The 20,280-nt window shown below is 38.9% G+C and overlaps 1 protein-coding gene and 1 long non-coding RNA gene across 20 annotated transcripts in view; one reads left to right on the forward strand and one right to left on the reverse strand.

The window, feature by feature from the left end:
- The window catches only part of LOC135116434 (uncharacterized), a 102,410-nt gene that overhangs the window by 62,927 nt on the left and 19,203 nt on the right, over positions 1 to 20,280 (reverse strand). The window contains exon 2 of one of the 16 annotated variants that reach the window (XM_064033895.1): positions 1,743 to 1,895. The exons of 14 other annotated variants lie outside the window; for them this stretch is intronic. The gene's annotated coding sequence lies outside the window, so the exon portion shown is untranslated. Of the gene's footprint in view, positions 1 to 1,742; positions 1,896 to 8,273; positions 8,410 to 20,280 lie in introns of those variants that run through there. One more of the 16 variants, XM_064033894.1, reaches the window with a different exon arrangement.
- LOC135116437 (uncharacterized) overlaps positions 1 to 20,280 on the forward strand; it is a 105,958-nt gene that overhangs the window by 54,226 nt on the left and 31,452 nt on the right. The window contains exon 1 of one of the 4 annotated variants that reach the window (XR_010276332.1): positions 544 to 1,251. The exons of the other annotated variants lie outside the window; for them this stretch is intronic. This is a non-coding gene — a long non-coding RNA (uncharacterized LOC135116437). Of the gene's footprint in view, positions 1 to 543; positions 1,252 to 20,280 lie in introns of those variants that run through there. 4 annotated transcript variants of the gene reach the window in all.

Below are 20,280 nucleotides of genomic sequence, written 5' to 3' on the forward strand. Positions count from 1 at the left end.
CGGTCATTATTTTGAGGAAAGATGTAGCCTAAAGGGGTTCACTCATTCAGTGGCACAAAAAAAGCTGCATGGGGCTTTATTACTAAAAAAGATAAATGAGACACACCAACACCAGGCCACAGGAAGGGCCAAGGTCATTATTGCCGCAGAGCTGCATTTCCCATTGGCTAAATAGCACTGTAATTATTACTTTCATTACTAGTGTCAGCGCATCACTCCATCCTTCCTGTAGGTTCTCCAGAGTATCTCCAGCCACATTTGTCACAAATAGCATGCACGTCTAGTCTATATATTTTCAACAGTTCAGAGTCACTCAGGTCACCAAGAACATCCTTATGGAGCTGATAATCCTTGAGGTGGGTTGGGCTCGACGTTCGGCCATCTTTGCCTGCTTAGTCAAGGCTTTGCCTTGACTTAAATCTTAGCCAGGAGGTTAACAACCTCCAGACCTGTCTTAAGTCTTAAGTTTGTTATCAGTTTAGTTATCAATCTACCTAATCTTGTTTTGCAACCACTGCTTGCAAACAGTGTGGGATCACCGAACTGTCATTGAGTGCTTGAAGTGGTCAGAACTTAAGAATGTTTGTTGACTGGCGCAGTTTTTGCTCAGGAGTTACTCTGAACTAACTCAGGAAGCAGGAACGTATTGGTGGCGACGGTGTAGTGGTTAAAATTGATGAAACTTTTTTGTGAAAAGGAAATACGAGCGCAGCTGCCAACAAAGTAATGTGGGGTTGTTTGGGAAGATCGAAAAAGTCAATGAAAAGAAGTTCACTGTCCTTACCTAGAGAAGAACAAAACAGAAGTGCTGGTACATTGATATCCCTCATTAAAAAGTACATCCTGCCAGGAACAATAATAGTGAGCGATGGCTGGAAGGCACACAGATCACTAGCCAACGAGGGGTAAGCTCATTGGGTCGTCAATCACGCCGAAATTTTGTTCACGCGGATAATGAACAAGTCCACACTCAAAATATCGGACGACAGTGGCTGGACGTAAAGGAGTGGACAAAACGACCCTACATAAAAAGCGAATATTTTGATCAATACTTTCCCCATTATTTATTTCTGAAGGAAAATAATCACCACCGTCACCACCATTTCTTTATGGTTGCTGTTCACCTCTACCCACCGCAGTCAACGTGACAATCTGCAGAGCGTCCTGCGCCACCTATACCAGTTGAGAAGATAGAAAAGCTCAAAGTTGGCTTCGAGGCTGAGTCAGAAGCTGGACCCTCAACTTCTTAAGGTATTTTTAATTCTTAAGGTATTTTTAATTAAGTAATTACTATTGGTATGTAGTTGTATAGGTTACAAAATGTTACGTTACGTTGGTTTACATTACAGGAGGATTCAGGAGGCTTCATCCTCCCTGTTAGGAGGTTACAAAATGTTAGGTTAGGTTAGTTTACCTTATGGGGGTTCCAGGGGGAGTGCGAAGCCCCTCCGTTTATCAGGTTACAAAATGTTAGGTTAATTTACCTTATGGAAGGGTACAGTAGCCCCCGTTAGGTAAAATTAGGCTTAGAAACCCATATTATAGTCAAATTTGCTCTCCAGTTCTTAAAATTTCCGAAAAATATTAATTTTTCCCGTAGACTTTTCTCGAAGGCCGAATTTCACTCGTATTTGCTTCCCCCACCCGAAAATCTCGCATTCTCACCGGGCCCCTATGCTTGCTGGCTATAGTGAAAAAAAAAAATAGAGGATAGGAATATTGGCTGAAGAAACAAAATTTACCTTTTTTTTTTTGTGCCGCTGAGTGAGTGAAACCCTTCAGGTTGCATCTTTCCTCATATAACGACTGGATGTGAAAGAAAAAATCTCGTCATCGGTCCAGCTGGGTTTCCTCTATTGGCCTTTTCGTCTTTAAAGGCCATCATCTCCTCCATACTAAAGAAAACAGACAGGAAAGGAGGATCTGCTGAGTGGGAGTACTGGAACAATGGCTCAAGGGCGTGAACAATGAGACAAAGCAGAACCCAATTTGCTTATATAAAAAAAAATAAAAAAAAATATGCGCGTGAAAAAAGTGTCGAACAGTTCATTGGCAATGTGTTCCTCACAGAGACCGCAGCAGCCTTAACTACTCCTCCCTCCTTGAGTGGGAGTACTGGAACAATGGCTCAAGGGCGTGAACAATGAGACAAAGCAGAACCTAATTTGCTTATATAAAAAAAAAAAAAAAAAAAAATATGCGCGTGAAAAAAAGTGTCGTACAGTTCATTGGCTATGTGTTCCTCACAGAGACCACAGCAGCCGTAACTACTCCTCCCTCCTTGAAGTTTATGGTATTTAGAAGTGAATAGCTGGTCTTCCTGGTCTTCAAGACCTTGTGATATTGTCAGTTGAATAAAAGCAATCGTATAGGGCCGATTCTTTGCTTTTTTTTTTTTTTTTTCTGCAGCAGTGAGGTAAAGAATATATTTTTGGAATTTTTTCTGTAGGTATCATAGGCTATGCAACATCAGCAAGAGCAAGATGAATATGGTGACCATCACAACAACAGCAGAAGGCAGCTTCCTATTTATTTTGTGGTAAGAGGTGGTATTTGGTCCTATTTTAGTTTTCCCCATCCAAAAACCGCACTTTGCACTAGGTCCCCAACATGGGACCAGGAGCCCAAAAATATAGGAAATGTAACTTTTCTTAATATTTACTCCTTTTTTGCCATTAGTTATGTGTTCCATTATATGAGAATTCACTATACAAGTGTATTGCTTATATATATATATATATATATATATATATATATATATATATATATATATATATATATATATATATATATATATATATATATATATATATATATATATATACACATACTTGAGAGAATAGAGAATACCAATACCAGAAAACACTTGTCAACAATCGATATGCCTCCGAGACCAAAGTAGTAATTTTCGACTAATTTTAGGTTACTGTTAATGAATATCATGGTTAAAATTGTTTGTTAACTCTGCTTTTCAAGAGGCATGTACTCGTACATGTCAAAACAGGTTCCCACAGGATTGTGGCTGTGTTTCTCACAACACTCACAGCCACACTGCCATTCATTACTAACCTGGCAATCATAGAAAGTAGTTATGCTGTGCAACTGCGTATTTTATGGTAAAATGTAGGTGATTTTCCTGGCGAGAGCCAACAAACCATACCAACAATTGTACCTTCAGTCCAAAAAGGCTTGTTAAAGAAGACACTCCATTTAGTATCCAGATATTCCATCAGCTATTCGCCCAGTCCCACATGAAGGTCTATCTGTTCCTTGAATGATAACTTTGGTATCATTCGAGTTAGATGAGGAAAGTGGTGAGAAGGAAGAAGAGAAGGATGACAACATTGGATTGCAGAGTGACCTAAATTTTGGTGAAGCAAAAGACACTCCGCTATGCCACATCTCATAAAACAAAGGGAACTCCATGATCTTGTAAGGGATCTACAACAACTGAAGAATAATAAGGCAGAGCAGCTAGGTTCTTATCTTCAACAGTGGAATCTCCTATAAGCTGATGTACTCTAGTAATGTAATGTAAGTAGGATTATAGGATTATTAAATCCTATAATATCTACGATAGTAGTGTAGAAATGTATCAGTATTTATTACCTGTAGAATGCAATGTGTGACTAGTAAGAGGACAACATGTGTCTCTTAAATTTGTCTTTAAAAGATGATAGGCTGGGTGAGTGTTTGATATGACATGGTATATTATTCTATATTTTAGGTCCTTGATACATTAGTGAATGTTTGTATAATGTTAAATTGGGTCTGGGTATATTTAGTGAGTACTGGTTTGTGGTTAGGTAATTGTGTACAGCTATCATTGTATTGTATTGTATTGTATTGTAGTTACTAGAATATATTCTTTGGTACATGTAAGATGCAACACTGAGTTTTGATAAGTCAGCAAGGTTTAAGATATTTAGTTGTTTAAATAGTGGGGGTGTATGTTCACTGTAATCACTGTTGGTAATTATTCTGATAATTTTTTTATATAGAACATTAAGACTGTACAGATGACAAGGTTAAGTTTGGGACCAAATGAGATTACAGTAGTTGAGATGAGGATATATGTGGGTGTAATACAAACATTTAAGAACATTATTTGGGGCAAGATGTTTTATTTTGTGGAGGAATGGAATAGTTCTTTATAATTTTAGACATAGGTTGGATAAGTGTTGCTTAAAAGTTAGATTTTTGTCAAAAGTTATTCCAAGGAATTTAATTTTCTTTATTTGTGAGATGTCATCATTTAGTATAGTTAGATTGGGTAAAGGTTGATAGTAGGTAATAGTTTTGGTAAATAGCATGTAGTAAGTTTTAGAGGTATTAACAGTAAGTTTATTAGCTAAGCACCAGTTTGAAAATTTTTTAAATTCTATATTTGCCTTGTTAATTAGCTTGGTTGGTTTTCCTCCTGTCATATAAAGTGTTGAATCATCCGCAAATAATATAGTATGAAGTTTATCAGATACATTGGAGATATCATTAATGTATAGGAGAAAGCGTATAGGTCCCAGTATACTTCCTTGTGGTACTCCTAGGTTTACAGTTTTCATTGGGGATAATGTAATGTTGATAGCAGTATACTGTTGTCTGTTATTTAAATAAGACTTAAATCAGTCATGGATTCATCCACGGATACCATAGTGATACTTTTTTTTTTTAGGAGAATTTTGTGTTGGACTGGGTCAAAGGCATTGCAGAAGTCGATGAAAATGGAAATGATGGATTTGTTATTATTGAGAGCTGTGTAAAGATCAGATGTAGAGGGGTTTAATGCATCAAAAGTGCTTCTTAACCTTGGTCTAAAACCAAATTGTATGTTATTTCAAATTTCCATTTTGTTTAAAAATAGTAGTAGTTGGTTTTTCATTAACGATTCAAATATTTTTGAGAAGATTGGTAATATGGAGATAGGTCTGTAATTTGATACATCTTTCTTGCAACCTGTTTTATGAATTGGAATTATTTTACCAAGTTTTAACCTGTCAGGGAAGACATCTGTATTGATTGATTGGTTGAAAAGAATAGTAAGAGATATGGCAAGTATGTCTTTGTTTTCTTTAATGATATCAACTGGTATCTCATCTGAGTGTCCTTTTTTTATTTTTAAGAGCAGATATAACTTTTGTTGTATCATGATTTGTAATAGGGTTATCACCATGGAGTGTGGGTAGTTTCCACAGAGAAAAGAGTTATAATGGATTTCTGTGGGTGGCAATTTGTGAGCGAGCTCAGGGGTAATATTTGAAAAATAGTCATTAAATGCTTCTGATATTTCAAGTGGGGTGTTCTTAATTTGATTGTTATGTACAACTGAGTTGACTGTTGAGTTTTTGGTATTAGAGTTTGAGAGTTCGTTTATTGTATTCCACAACTTAATAGTACTTAAACGAAAGTCCAAGAATCTTTGTAGGTAGTAGTTTTTCTTAGTGAGTTTAATGATGTTAGACAGTTTCTGCAGTTTTATAATAAGAAAAGTTAATCATTCCTAATTTATATGCTTTATATAGAGTGAATTTATGTTGGATAGATTTGATGATCCCTTGGGTGATCCATGGCTTTTGTAGTCTTTGTTGATGAGTTTTGTTACCTTAGGGAAGGAAGAATAGTAAATATTGTACACTGTGTCCAGAAATATGTTGCAGTTTATGTTTGTATCCAAGTGATACCAGCCAGTTCACACAAGGATTTCGTGGTACATGAAGAGCTGGTTAAGATGATGTTCTTGAGTGGCAAGGTATTACAAATGAGTGATGTCATGCAGAGTGTGGTCAGGATGGTGAATTTAATCAGAGGTGGTAATAAGTCATAGTGTCATATCTATTCCTGAAGAACTGAATGCAGAATTCAGTGATGTACCATTGCACTCTACTATCAGATGGCTTAGTGCTGGAAAAGGACTCCATCAATTTTTTTTTTCTTTTTTTTTTTTTTTTTTTTTTGCTCTTCGGAAAGATATCCTTTCCTTTCCTCAAAATGAACAGCTGAGCAATACAGAGTTGTATCAAACTCAGCTACAAGATAGAGACTTCATTTACTCTCTAGCATTTCTAACTTAATCTGAGCTTACAAGGCAAACAACAAAATATTTCTCAACTGGTTGGGCACATTGAAGCTTTCTACAAGAAGCTGTTGCTATTCAGTGCTTGTTTAAGAAAGAATGATCTTGCACACTATCCTTCATGCCGTGAACTCATGGCAGATGATATAAAGTCAGACTTTTCATGTTTTGTCAGCAAAACTGAAAGCTTATCTCTTGAATTTGAAAACAGAGACTGAGAAACTGAAGCCCTGTCTTTTGTTATTTAACAGTCCATTGAAAGCTACTGTGGAGGCACAATCACCAGAACTTCAGCTTGAGTTGTATGAACTACAATCTGACACAGTGTTGCTTGCAAAAAAAAGATGAAAATCAGGAGAGATTCTGGAAGTTGGTTTGCAAGGATAAATTCCCCAAGCTAAAAGACTTCGCTTTCAAGATGCATTCCGTGTGTGTGTGTGTGTGTGTGTGTGTGTGTGTGTGTGTGTGTGTGTGTGTGTGTGTGTGTGTGTGTGTGTGTGTGTGTGTGTGTGTGTGTGTGTGTGTGTGCGTGCGTGCGTGCGTGCGTGCGTGCGTGCGTGCGTGCGCGCGCGCGCTCAGCACACAAAGACGGGTCTCTGACACGGAAGCAGCAGCCATTCCAAGGAAAATCAGCAAAATACCTCCTCAGGTTCCCCCAACTAGCAGAGGCAAAATGCCAGAGGCACCTTCGCTTAGCGGGATCCTGAGGAGGGATTGGAGCGATAGGACAAGATACAGATATGAGATTGTGATCGGAGGAGCCCAACGGAGAAGAAAGGGTGACAGCATAAGTAGAAGGATTAGAGGTCAGGAAAAGGTCAAGAATGTTGGGAATATTTCCAAGATGGTCAGGAATACGAGTAGGGTGTTGCACCAATTGCTCTAGGTCATGGAGGATAGCAAAGTTGAAGGCTAGTTCACCAGGATGGTCAGTGAAGGGAGAGGAAACCCAAAGCAGGTGGTGAACATTGAAGTCTCCAAGAATGGAGATCTCTGCCAAAGGGGAGAGGGTCAGAATGTGCTCCACTTTGGAAGTTAAGTAGTCATAGAATTTCTTATAGTCAGATGAGTTAGGTGAGAGGTATACAGCACAGATAAATTTAGTTTGAGAGTGACTCTGTAGTCATAGCCAGATGGTGGAAAACTCGGAAGATTCAAGAGCATGGGCACGAGAGCAGGTTAAGTCTTTGCGCACATACGAGGTGTGTCATTAAAGTTCCAGGACTGGTGTCCTAAAAGATGAATTTCAAACCCAAGCCACAAACCACCATATTTCCCCTTCAAAGTAATCCTTCTGGAGTATACAACTGCGCTCCCAACCCTCTACAGTCACTAATCTTTTTCTTACGTGCTTTTAAAATCATGTCCTCTGTTGCAGGTCGTTTAACAATGAGCGCTGAACAGCGAACAAACTTGAAGTTTTTGGTGCAGTTGGGGAAAACGCCGTCAGAAGCACTGGGTATGCTGCAAAAAGTGTACGGGGATGAGACAATGTCACGCTCACGTGTTTTTGAGTGGTGCAAGAGGTTCAAAGAGGGCCGGGAGGACGTGGAAGATGACCCCAGGAGTGGAAGACCCTCAACGAGCAGGAATGAGGCCAATGTTGAGCGTGTCAAGCAGATGGTGCGTGACGATCGTCGGTTGACTGTTCGAAAGATCGCAGATGAGCTTGGCATGAACCACAACAGCGTGTGGAAGATTATCACTGAAGATCTGGGCATGCGGAAAGTCTGTGCGAAGATGGTGCCGAGACTCCTGAACGATGACCAGAAGGGACGACGCATGCAGGTGTGTCAGGACATCCTCGAGCGTCTGGAAACTGAACCAGACTTGCTCAGGAGAGTCATCACCGGCGATGAGTCCTGGGTATTTGAGTACGACCCGGAGACCAAACGCCAGAGCCTTCAATGGAAGAGTCCGGCGTCGCCACGGGCGAAGAAAGCAAGGCAGTCCAGGTCCAGCTTCAAGGTCATGTTGATCGCTTTCTTCGATGTGAGGGGCATCGTCCACTGCGAGTTCTTGCCACAGGGCCAGACAGTCAACCAACATGTGTACAAAGAAGTACTGCGGCGTCTGCTTCGTGCAGTGCGCGAGAAGAGGCGGGAGTTGTGGCAGGGCAACTCGTGGCTGCTTCACCACGACAATGCGCCTGCTCACAATGCCCTGAAGAACATCGCCGTGCTGGAGCAACCGCCCTACTCACCTGACCTCGCTCCGTGCGACTTCTTCCTCTTCCCCAAGCTCAAGGAGGTCATGAAGGGGACCCGTTTTGATGATGCGGACGACATCAAAAAGGCCGTGACGACGGAGCTGAGGAGCATCCCGCAAGAATCCTTCCAGCAGTGCATGCAAGCCTGGCAGAGAAGGATGGACAAGTGCATGCGGTGCCAGGGGGATTACTTCGAAGGAGATAACCTATAGTTTGTAGCCTGGATGTGAAATAAAACTTGTGTGGCACCAGTCCTGGAACTTTAATGACACACCTCTAAATGCAACATCCAGCTTTGGATCGAAAATGAGGAGAGAGAAAGTAGGAGGAAACAGAAAAGGGGCTACCGTCAATTGCCTCAGACACCTGAGTTTCAGTGAGGAAAAGATGAGGTTTAGAAGAGGAGAGGTGGTGTTCTGCAGACTGAAAATTATATCTTAGACCGCGAATGTTGCAGAAATTAATGAAGAAAAAGTTGATGGGGCTGTCAAGACACTTAGGGTTGTTGACAGAAAGGCAGTCCGACCTGGGGACATTTATGGTCCCCTCCCCAGATGGGGACTCCAAGGCTGGTGTAGGAATCGCCATGATGATTTTGAAATTTCTGAGTGAAGGGTGTGTGTGTTATTAGGTGCTTGTAGTTTTGTGTGGAGGAAGAGAGTTGTCTTTAGAGGGTAGGCTGTGACTGCCCCCTTGTGTTGTGAGACACAAGGGGAAACGTTCAGTGAGGTCACAGCTGGGTTTAATGATAAGTTCACAGCACCCCCTGAACCGTGCCTTAGACCTCACTGGGAGTAATTATCATTTCGGCAGGTGTCTACTGCCTCCTCCTTAGAGGAGGCAGTTGTCAAAAATGTTAATTCACTGACAGATTCATTCTTAGATTCCTTATTTTAGTATTTCATTAATTTATTTTTGAGTACTCATTTATATAACCAATGTCTTAACTAAACTATTCTTCTTAGGTTCACTTGTTTCACATCTGTAGAATTTAGAATTCCCTTCCAATTTATATTTTACTCTGATTCTTTAACTGAATCTAGTAAATCTAGGACATTTCTTGGTTGGGGGTGTACATTAATCATACATCAATATAAATATATATATATATATATATATATATATATATATATATATATATATATATATATATATATATATATATATATATATATATATATATATATATATATATATATATATATATATATATATATATATATATATATATATATATATATATATATATATATATATATATATATATATATATATATATATATATAGATATGTCTTAACTAAACTATTCTTCTTAGGTTCACTTGTTTCACATCTGTAGAATTTAGAATTCCCTTCCAATTTATATTTTACTATGATTCTTTAACTGAATCTAGTAAATCTAGGACATTTCTTGGTTGGGGTGAACATTAATCATAACACATCAATAGATATACAGGCTGTTAAAGAAAACTTTTTGTAGGAATGAGATTACGGTAACTTTTGTAATATGTGAGTTGACTATTAAAAGACAGTTTAAAGAGTGAATTTTACACTGAGTTATATGGTATATGATTATTACAAAATGTTCCACATGTTAGCACAAGAGGTCTCAGTTGTACAGTCCCACAGGAAAGATGAGTCCACAAAATTTTTGTACTACAATGTATGGTATTTATTTACAGCAACTTGCATTTTGAATTTAAATTTCAATCTGTATAATATGAGTGAAAATTATGAATGGCTGTGAATGAGACTATTTTGATTAGACTATGAATGGGATTTGCAAAAATTAATGGCTGAGTTTGATAGTGTGTGTAAGATACAGAAACTGAAGGACTATTATGTGAGAATATGCACTGGAATTTATATTCTAATTCTTGCATGGGTAGACTAGGTATGTGTGCAAGAAGTTTATCATGATAAATATTGTGAAGGAACATATTGTGGAAGGTTTTTTTTTTATGCAGGAGGGATGCTGACCAAGGGTAACAAAAATCCAATAAAAAAAAAAAAAAAAAGCCCACTGAGATGCTGGTACCTGAACAGGGTCCAAAGCAGTAGTCAAAAACTGAAGGATAAATGTCTTGAAACCTCCCTCTTGAAGGAATTCAAGTAGAGAAAATACAGAAGCAAGCAGGAAGTTCTGGAGTTTATCAGAGAAAGGGATGAATGAATGAGAATACTGGTTAACTCTTGCATTAGAGAAGTAGACAGAATAGGGATTAGAGAAAGAAGAGAGTCTTGTCTAGTGAGGCTGTGGGAGGAGGGGAGACATGCAGTTGGCAAGATCAGAAGAGCAGTTAGCATGAAAACAGTGGCAGAAGGTAGTTAGAGATGCAGCACTGCGGCAATGAGAGAGAGGCTAAAGACAGTCAGTTAGAGGAGGGGAGTTGATGAGATGAAAAGATTTTGATTCTACCCTGTCTAGAAGAGCAGTATGAGTAGAATCCTCAGACATGTGAAATATACTCCATACATGGATGGATAAGGCTCTTGTACAGTTTGTAGCTGGGGAGTTGAAAAGAATTGGTGGAGACATTTCAGAATACCAAACTTCATAGAAGCTGTTTTAGCTAGAGATTTAGAGAAGTTTCCAGTTTAGATTATAAGAGAAGGGCAGACCGAGGATGTTCAGTGTAGAAGAGGGGAACAGTTCAGTGTCATTGAAGATGAGGGGATGAATGTCTGGAAGGTTGTGTCAAGTTGATGGAGGAATTGAGTTTTTGAGGCATTCAACAATATCATGTTTGCTCTGCCCCAATCAGAAATTTTAGAGAGATCATAAGTCAAGCATTCTGTAGCTTCCCTGCATGAACTGTTTACTTCCTGAATGGTTGGATGTCTATGAAAATATATGAAAAAGTGCAGGGTGGTATTGCCAGCATAGGATTGGATAGAACAAGAAGTTTGGTTTAGAAGGTCATTGATGAATAGGAAGAGTGGGTGACAGGACAGAACCCTGAGGAACACCACTGTTAATAGATTTAGGAGAAGAACAGTGTCTACTACAACAGCAATATAATGGTCAGAAAGAAAACTTGAGATGAAGTTGCAGAGAGAAGGAAAGAAGCCGTAGAGTGGTAGTTTGGAAATCAAAGCTTTGTGTCAGACTCTATCAAAAGCTTTTGATATGTCTAAGGCAACAGCAAAAGTTTCACCAAAATCTCTAAAAGAGGATGACCAAGACTCAGTAAAGAGTGCCAGATCATCTGTAGAGCAGCTTTGACGGAACACATACTGGTGATCAGACAGAAGGTTGTGAAGTTATAGATGTTAAAGAATCTTCCTGTTGAGGATAGATTCAAAAACTTTAGATAGGCAAGAAATTAGGGCAATAGGATGGTAGTTTAAGGGATTAGAATGGTCAGCCTTTTTTTAAACAGGCTGAATATAGGCAAACTTCCAGCAAGAAGGAAAAGTAGATGTTGATAGACAGAGTTGAAAGAGTTTGACTGGGCAAGGTGGAAGCACAGAGGCACAGTTTCAGAGAACAATAGGAGGGACCCCATCTGGTCCAGAAGCCTTCTGAGGATTTAGGCCAGTGAGGGCATGGAAAACTTCATTACGAAGAATTTTAATAGGTAGCATGAAGTAGTCAGAGGGTGGAGGAGAGGGAGGAACAAACCCTGAATCATTTAAGTTAGAGTTTTAGCAAAGATTTGAGCTAAGAGTTCAGCTTTAGAGATAGATGTGATATCAGTGGTGCCATCTGATTGAAATAAAGGAGGGAAAGAAGAAGAAGCAATGTTATTGGAGATGTTTTTGGCTAGGTGCCAGATGTCACAAGGGGAGTTAGATCTTGAAAGATTTTGACACTTTATATTAATGAAGGAGTTTTTGGCTAGTTGGAGAACAGACTTGTCATGGTTCTGGGCAGAAATATAAAGCACATGAGATTCTAATAATGAAAGACTCAAGTACCTTTGGTGGGCCACCTCTCTATCATGTGTAGCACAAGAACAGGCTGTGTTAAACCAAGATTTGGAAGGTTTAGGTCGAGAAAAAGAGTGAGGAATGTATGCCTCCATGCCAGACACTATTGACTCTGTTATGCGCTCAGCACACAGAGACAGGCCTCTGAAACAGAAGCAGTAGTCATTCCAAGGAAAATCATCAAAATACCTCCTCAGGTTCCCCTAACTAACAGAGGCAAAATGCCCGAGGCAACTCTGCTTAGGGGTTCCTGAGGAGGGATTGGAGCAATAGGACAAGATATAGATATGAGATTGTGATCGGAGGAACCCAATGGAGAAGAGAGGGTGACAGCATAAGGAGAAGGATTAGAGTTTAGGAAAAGGTCAAGAATGTTGGACATATCTCCAAGATGGTCAGGAATACAAGTAAGGTGTTGCACCAATTGCTTTAGGTCATGGATAGTGAAGTTGAAGGCTAGTTCACCAGGATGGTCAGTGAAGGGAGAGGAAACCCAAAGGTGGTGGTGAACATTGAAATTTCCAAGAATGGAGATCTCCACAAAAGGGAAGAGAGTCAGAATGTGCTCCACTTTGGAAGTTAAGTAGTCGAAGAATTTCTTATAGTCAGAGGAGTTAGGTGAGAGGTATGCAGCACAGATAAATTTAGTTTGAGAGTGACTCTGTAGTCTTAGGCAGATGGTGGAATACTCTGAAGATTCAAGAGCTTGGGCACAAGAGCAGGTTAAGTCATTGCGCACATAAATGCAACATCCAACTTTGGATTGAAGATGAGGATAGAGAAAATAGGATGAAACAGAAAAAGGGCTACTTTCAGTTGCCTCAGATACCTGTGTTTCAGTGAGGAAAAGATGAGGTTTAGTAGAGGAGAGGTGGTGTTCTACAGATTGAAAATTAAATCTAAGACTGCGAATGTTGCAGAAGTTAATGAAGAAAAAATTGAGGGGGTGTTAAGACATTTAGGGTCGATACCAGAAGAGCAGTTCAACCTGGGGACATTTGTGGTCCCCTCCCCAGAAGGGGACCTTGACTCTGGTTTAGGAGTCGCCATGATAATTTTGAATTTTGAGTGAAGGTTGTGTGTGTAGTTTTGTGTGCATGTAGTTTTGTGAGAAGGAAAAGTGTTGTCTTTAGAGGGCAGGCTGTGACTGCCCCCTTGTATTGTGAGACACAGAGGGAAACATTCAGTAAGGTCACAGCTGGGTTTTATGGTAAGTTCACAGCACCCCCTGATCCAGTGCTTTAGACCTCACTGGGAGTAATTATTATTTTGGCAGGTGCCTACTGCCTCCTCCTGAATGAAGTTTTGACACTCAAAGAATGTGAGCGTGTAAGAGGGTGCACAATATGATTGAAGTGGATAGAGTGGCTGTAAGGGTTGAATATGTATTTCAGGATGCTGATTTTGAGTCTAGCCTTAGGTTTATTATTGCATCAAAAATTCTGGTGATAATAATTCAGTTGCAGATTTTAATAATTAAAATTTTGAGGCTAAAGTAAATTAGTTGCTATATCAACTGACTTATCAAAAACCAATGTAAGTTCTTGAAGAATGTAGAGAATTGAGAGTGAATGAGATAAACAAAGTAATGATGTATGTCAAGATGATAAAAAGAGTATGATTGTGTTCTTGAATGGTAAGTTGCTTTATGAGATAGACTGTTTTATGTATATGTTGCTGTTTGTGGAAAAATAAATGTAGAGGTAGAATTTATAATGAATTAAGCAAAAAAGGTGTGGACAGGAACAAACAGAAAACTGTTAAGTTTTTTGGTCACTTAGAGGCAGTGTAAAGAGAAGGCTGGATGAAGGTGCAGTGGTACTAACAGCACTGTATGGGGCTGAAACATGGAACATAGGAGCAGAAAAGAAAAAAGAAGATTGAATGTAATGGAGATATGTTATCTTGAGGAACACATGTAGAATAGGACATATGGACAGAAAAGTGAATTAGAAGAATGAAAGAAAACTGTTATGAAAAACAGAGTTGGTTAATCAAGCAGAAGAGGATGTGTTGTGATAATTTGGAGAAGTGTGAATAACTGGTTTTATCATATATGGGAAAGAAGTTGGATCTGTTATGATGTAGCATAGGGATAGTCCAGTCCTGCTGTTGTACCCTGGAGATACACTTGCATAGGTGGTCAGTTTACAAGTCTAGAGACTGAGGATGGTTTGAATCTAATGTTAGTGTGTGTGTGTGTGTGTGTGTGTGTGTGTGTGTGTGCGCAGGGTTTTGTCTTGGCTTCCCTCTAATATTGGGATGTTAGCCTAATTTTTTAGGTACTTTATGATAGTTAAGTATTCTTCAAGCTGAAAAATCAGTCAAGCTTACAGGTTGCAGTACAAAATTAAGAAAATCAGAATGGACCTGGTGTGAACACTACAAGAATTAATAATGAAAGCATCACTGTATACTACAGGAACTGAAAGCTTTATTCAGAGTGCAGATTATGAAAGATGTAAAAAGTAAAACAGGCATAAAGTATGGGGTGCAAGAGAAGTTTGTTTTAGTTTTGTACCATTACAGACCTAAGGCTTGTACATTTCTTTGTTCAATCTTTTTCCTTTTCCTTCAACTTTGCATTCATGGTTGTGCAAAATTTCCCCTAAGTACTGGATGGAGCATACCTACTCTTAGAGTCTTTAAAAACAAAGCAGAAACTTTGTGGCATTCTATCTGATGCATTGACTATCAAAGAGTCCCTCTATTCTATTTTGACAAGGCTTCCGACTGTTATTAGAAGGAAGGATTTTAGAGAACATAGCATCTCAAATTAGAAAATTATGTACTTCTTTTTATAGTTAAGGGACTTTTTAAGAAATGGAAAAATGGTTTTTGGATACTTCTATTCAGGAAGGATTAGCATTTGTAGAATTAAGGAATGGTATGAAGTTTCTATCAAGGAAGTTGAAGAAGCAGGAATTAATTTGTGATCAAGAAGGTGCAAACTTCTCTGTTTCATACTCTTGGCATGACAGAAGAAAATCCTCCTTTTGTAGTCAGTGGTGAAAAAGATACTTTTTTTTCTTATTTATTTCTCCCCATCTTTTGAAAAGCCTAAGAAACACTCTTTTGAAGTTTCATGTAAAGATTGGAAGGACTGTAGTATTGTAACATTGTTTTAGTCACCCTTAGGCCCAAGCGTCACGCAGCAGAAAGAAACTGAGGCGACGCGAGGGGTGACTAAGAAAAACAAATGTACAAATTTTCTATAATTTACTGTTTATATGATAAATGGTAAACAATCATCTATGTTTAATATCACATGTTCTAGGAAACACTTTTTACAATATTTCCAATAAAGAAAACGATAAGTTGGGCTTGAGACCGTTATGTATTTGTATACCAGTGTTCAGATTTTCTTGTTTATGATCATATGTTACTGTATAGCCTTCTCGCGTCAATAAATGTCATTCTTCTCTGAAAGGAAGTTTCTCAACCTTACAGTATCATGGGATTTTATCAAACAGTTTTTTGAGAAAGATTGTGCTTTGGAAATTAGATTTGTTTTATAAATGACTAAGAGGCACACATATGCAGAAGGCTTTTTAAAAAATGTAGATCAATCTTGCTGCCCAGGTAATGAGTGGTACCATGGCAGCAAGTATTTACTTGTATTCCCTTGCTGCCTTGCTGCCACAGCAAGCTGTCTGTACAACAGAATTTGTACAGCAAGCAGATAAACTGTTTGATTGTTTTAATCGTATTCAACCACATTAAAAAAAAAAAAAAGTTCTTTGTGGAATCAGTGCTAATTCTAATCATAAAGAATTCATTGAAAAAAAATTGCTTAATACATGAAGTCATTTAAAATCTATTCAACACCACATTTATTTAATCACTGTATAGATGGCTGACTTATCAATTTGGCATCACTTCAAGTTATCCGGCAAGATCTCTAGGGTTATGAAGTGAAGTATGTTCTCTTACACTGATTGAAACAGGACTGTCTAGAGAATTTGTTTGGCAAATTGTGGCTTAATTTTGGTAACTGTGACAATCCAAGTACATATAATTTTATGAAAAGTCTGAAATTACTGCCTCCTCCTTATAGGAGGAGGCAGTAGACACCTAATGAAATGATAATTAGTCCCAGTGATGTCTGAAGGGCAGGGAATGCTAGGAACTTATCAGTAACCCAGCTGTGACCTCACTGAACATTTCCCTTTGTATCTCATGACACAAAGGGTCAGTCACAGCTTGCTCTCCAAAGACAACTCTTCCCTCACACTAAACTACACATGCACCTAAATACACACACACACCCTTCACTCAGAATCGTAAATTAGTATGGCAATTCCTACACCAGCTTTGGAGTCCCTGTCTGGTGAGGGGACTACAAATGTCCCCAGGTCAGACTGCTCTTCTGCTTTTGACCCTAAGTGTCTTGACACCCCCAACTTTTTCTTCATTAACTTCTGCAATATTCATGGCCTTGGATCTAATTTTCATTCTGTAGAACATCACCTTTCCTCTACTAAACCTCATCTTCTTTTCCTCACCAAAACAGGTATCTGAGGCAATTGACAGTTTCTGTTCCCTCCTACTTTCTCCTTCCTTATTTTCATTTCAAAGCTGGATGTTGCATTTGTGTGCACAATGACTTAACCTGCTCTTGTGCCCATGCTCTTGACTGTTTGAGAGTGGCTTGTAGTCATCTGGCTATGACTACAAGCCACTCTCAAACTAAATTTATCTGTGCTATATACCTCTCACCTAATTCCTCTGACTATCAAAAATTCTTTGACTACTTAATTTCCAAAGTGGAGCACATCCTGACTCTCTTCCCTTTTGCATAGATGTCCATTCTTGGGGACTTCAGTGTTTACCACCAGCTTTGGTTTTCCTCTTCCTTCACTGACTATCCTGTTGAAGTAGCCTTAAACTTTGCTATCCTCCACGACCTAGAGCAATTGGTGCAATATCCTATTCGTATTCCTTACTGTCTTGGAGATACACCCAACATTCTTGACCTTTTCCTCACCTCTAATATTTCTGCTTATACTGTCACTGTTACTGTATGTAAAATGCATGTACCTCATGTCATTATTCCTCGGTAATTATAAGTGAAATGTTCAATAGTTTGCTATTTGCATGAAGATGTGTAATATGTGTAAGTATCAGTACTCAATGCTATATTAAGTACCAAATCCGATGCTCACTTGTTAGTTGAGTGTGGTTAACCCGCTGGTCGCCTGTGGGTTTCACTCACGGCCAAGTTGTGCTGAGATAAAGATGGGCAGGAAGGTGACTGAGGTAAATACTTTAATTTTGTAGTAAAAACTGATTATCATAGTGCCAAGTTGATTGCATGTATTGTTACTGAATACTGTAATATGTTGAAAGTGTTTAATATCAGTGTATAATGTTATTTTATAAGAAATTGAGACTGAGAACTTGTTTGCAGTTCTTACGGTCATGCCTACCTCATCAGTAGATGTCAGAGAGAGAGAACTGCCTCTCCTCAACCCTATGATGATGTGTGTGATCAGTAAAACAGATCACCTGAGAGCTAATGAAGAGCTACCAGTGCAGCTACAGTAAGAACTCAATCCCACAAGTAAGAACTCACCCCACAAGCAAGAAATTGGCTCCACATGAGACTGTAGGAAGAGTGAGCCACAGGATGAGAGGATGCTGACGTAAGCCTATAGGTTGACCTCTGAGGCCCTGGGGTCAGCTCTACCCTTGACGACAACCACTCCCTTCTACCCACAGTGCCTTGCCACCATTTTGTAGAACCCACAGTCACAGGCAAGAAAGTGTAATAATATGTATGTGCAATGAATTGAGTAGCCTAAGTGAAAGAAAATTACCCACAACTAGCTAGTATTAGAGTGGTAATTCTAATTGCTCTTTCACTGTCTCAGTATTGACACAGTTAAGTTGTTAGATATGTCTGATACTGAGGAAATTGGTGCTGTAGATGGCCTTAGGGAAGATGAAGATGAGCAAGTGGACAAGGGTCAAGCTTATAATGAAGTTAGTGTCGGGGAATGAGTGCTGACCGACAAAGGAAGGGAATATCAAGTCATTGTAACCAAAGGAAGAGCGGAGTCCTGTAAGCGTAAATGGAGCAGTATTACCAGCAAAATTAGGAAAGGACTAAACATTTTAATTAGCCTCTTTGAATTAGAACCCATGTCAAATGAAGCAATAGAGGCATTTCATCAGTATTATGTGGAATACACAAAACTGGTGGAGCTAGAGCCAGAAAGGTCACAGGAGCTAAATGAAGAGCTGGAACACAACCAACAAGTTCACCGTGAAATATTGGAAAGTATAGAATGTAAAAGAAAAGAGTTAAAGAGTGACAAAAGATCAATTTGTTCTAGCAAATGGTCTAGACATTCCAGAGTCTCATCTACTTCATCATGTTCATCAGCACAAAGAAAGCAAGAAGCAAAGGTAGCCAGACTTAGAAAGAAAATGGAATATCATGATAGTTTAGCAGAGGCAGAAGTTATGTTAGCAAAGACAAAAGAAGAGGCAGAAGTTATGTTAGCTAAGACAAAAGCAGAGGCAGAAGTTATGTCAGTTATGACAAAAGAAGAGGCAGAAGTTATGTTAGCTAAGACAAAAGCAGAGGCAGAAGTTATGTTAGCTAGAGACCAGGCAATGTTCTCAAAGAAAAAGAGAGAGAGATTTAGCAGCTGCTAGTGCAGAACTTAGTGCTCTTAGCTTAGTTGAAGAAGTAAAAATGCTTCCAGATGATGATGAAAGTGTAGGGAAGCAAAGTTATCTTCAACAATACATAGAGTCACAAAATTAAATGAAAGCACAAGCAATTGCAAATCAACAAAGTGACAATGCCATCCCTCACAAATATGTTACATTCCATGACCTACAGGAACCTACCTCCTGCAATAGAGATAATGAATTGATGACAAGTGAAGTAGATAGACAAATAGTTAGTGAACCTCAAGCAATGAATCTCAACCCTACAGCTCAAAGTTTAGTACCAAGTTCTTGTAGACACACTTGTAATGTCAACATGCCTAATAATGTGAGACAGAATCATCATGCTTCTTCCCATCCTGGGGGAAACTTTTGCAGTTAACATACCTGATCCCAAGTGGAGCCTCCCTCCAATAGAACCTAACATTTTTGGTGGAGAACCCATGGAGTTTCCAAGTTGGATGAAAACTTTGAAACTTATGTAGAATCTAGAACTTCTAGTAGTAGAGACAGACTTGCCTACTTAAACAAGTTTACAACTGGTGAGGCAAAGGATGCTATTAAAATGTTAATGTACTTTAACTCTGATGCTGAGCATCAGAATTAAAGTACATCAGGATGGTGATGGGCAGGCAAAGAAAATTCTCAGGGAGAGATTTGGAAACAAAAGTATCATAGCTGATGCTTACACAAGAAAGTAAATGAATTGGCTACCAGTCTCTCAGCATAATGGTCCAGCATTAACAGCATTCTCAGATTTTTTGAAGTGCTGTCTAGCTGCAATGAAACACACTTCTCATTTGTCATTTCTGAATGACCCTAAGGAGCAGAGAAAGGTGCTAGCAAAACTCCCTGATCATCTTGTTCATGACTGGAGGAAGCAAGTAATGATATCTCGACACTAACAGTAATAGCAGCACTCCTAGTAGTGATGAAGAGCACCACCCACCCTTTGAAATGTTATGTAAATTTATCCAGAAGGAAGCAAAAGGAGCAAGCAATCCCTTTGTTTCCTGGGATTCGGTAAATAGGGAAGTAAATGATTTGATCAAAACTTGAACAAAAGCAGCCAAATGGAAACCAAGGGAATCAAATACCATGACAAAGAACAGAGGGAGTAGAACTTTCATGGCTAAATCAGTTGAGGAAAAACCAATGTGTTCATTCCAAACTAAAGTAAATGTACAAGCCAACAAACAGTATCCCAAGGAGCATGAAAGGAAAGGACAGTTCTGTCACTACTGTATAAAGGATCATGATTTAGATGATTGCACGGAATTTGCCAAACTTGACGGTAATACCAGGTACACATTTGCTAAAGAAAGATGGTTATGTACAGGGTGTTTAAAAATGGGTCACAAGGGAAAAGATTGTAGAAAAAGGAAAG

The sequence above is a fragment of the Scylla paramamosain genome, chromosome 31 (assembly GCF_035594125.1).
Source record: "Scylla paramamosain isolate STU-SP2022 chromosome 31, ASM3559412v1, whole genome shotgun sequence".
In the NCBI taxonomy this organism is placed as follows: Eukaryota; Metazoa; Arthropoda; class Malacostraca; order Decapoda; family Portunidae; genus Scylla; species Scylla paramamosain.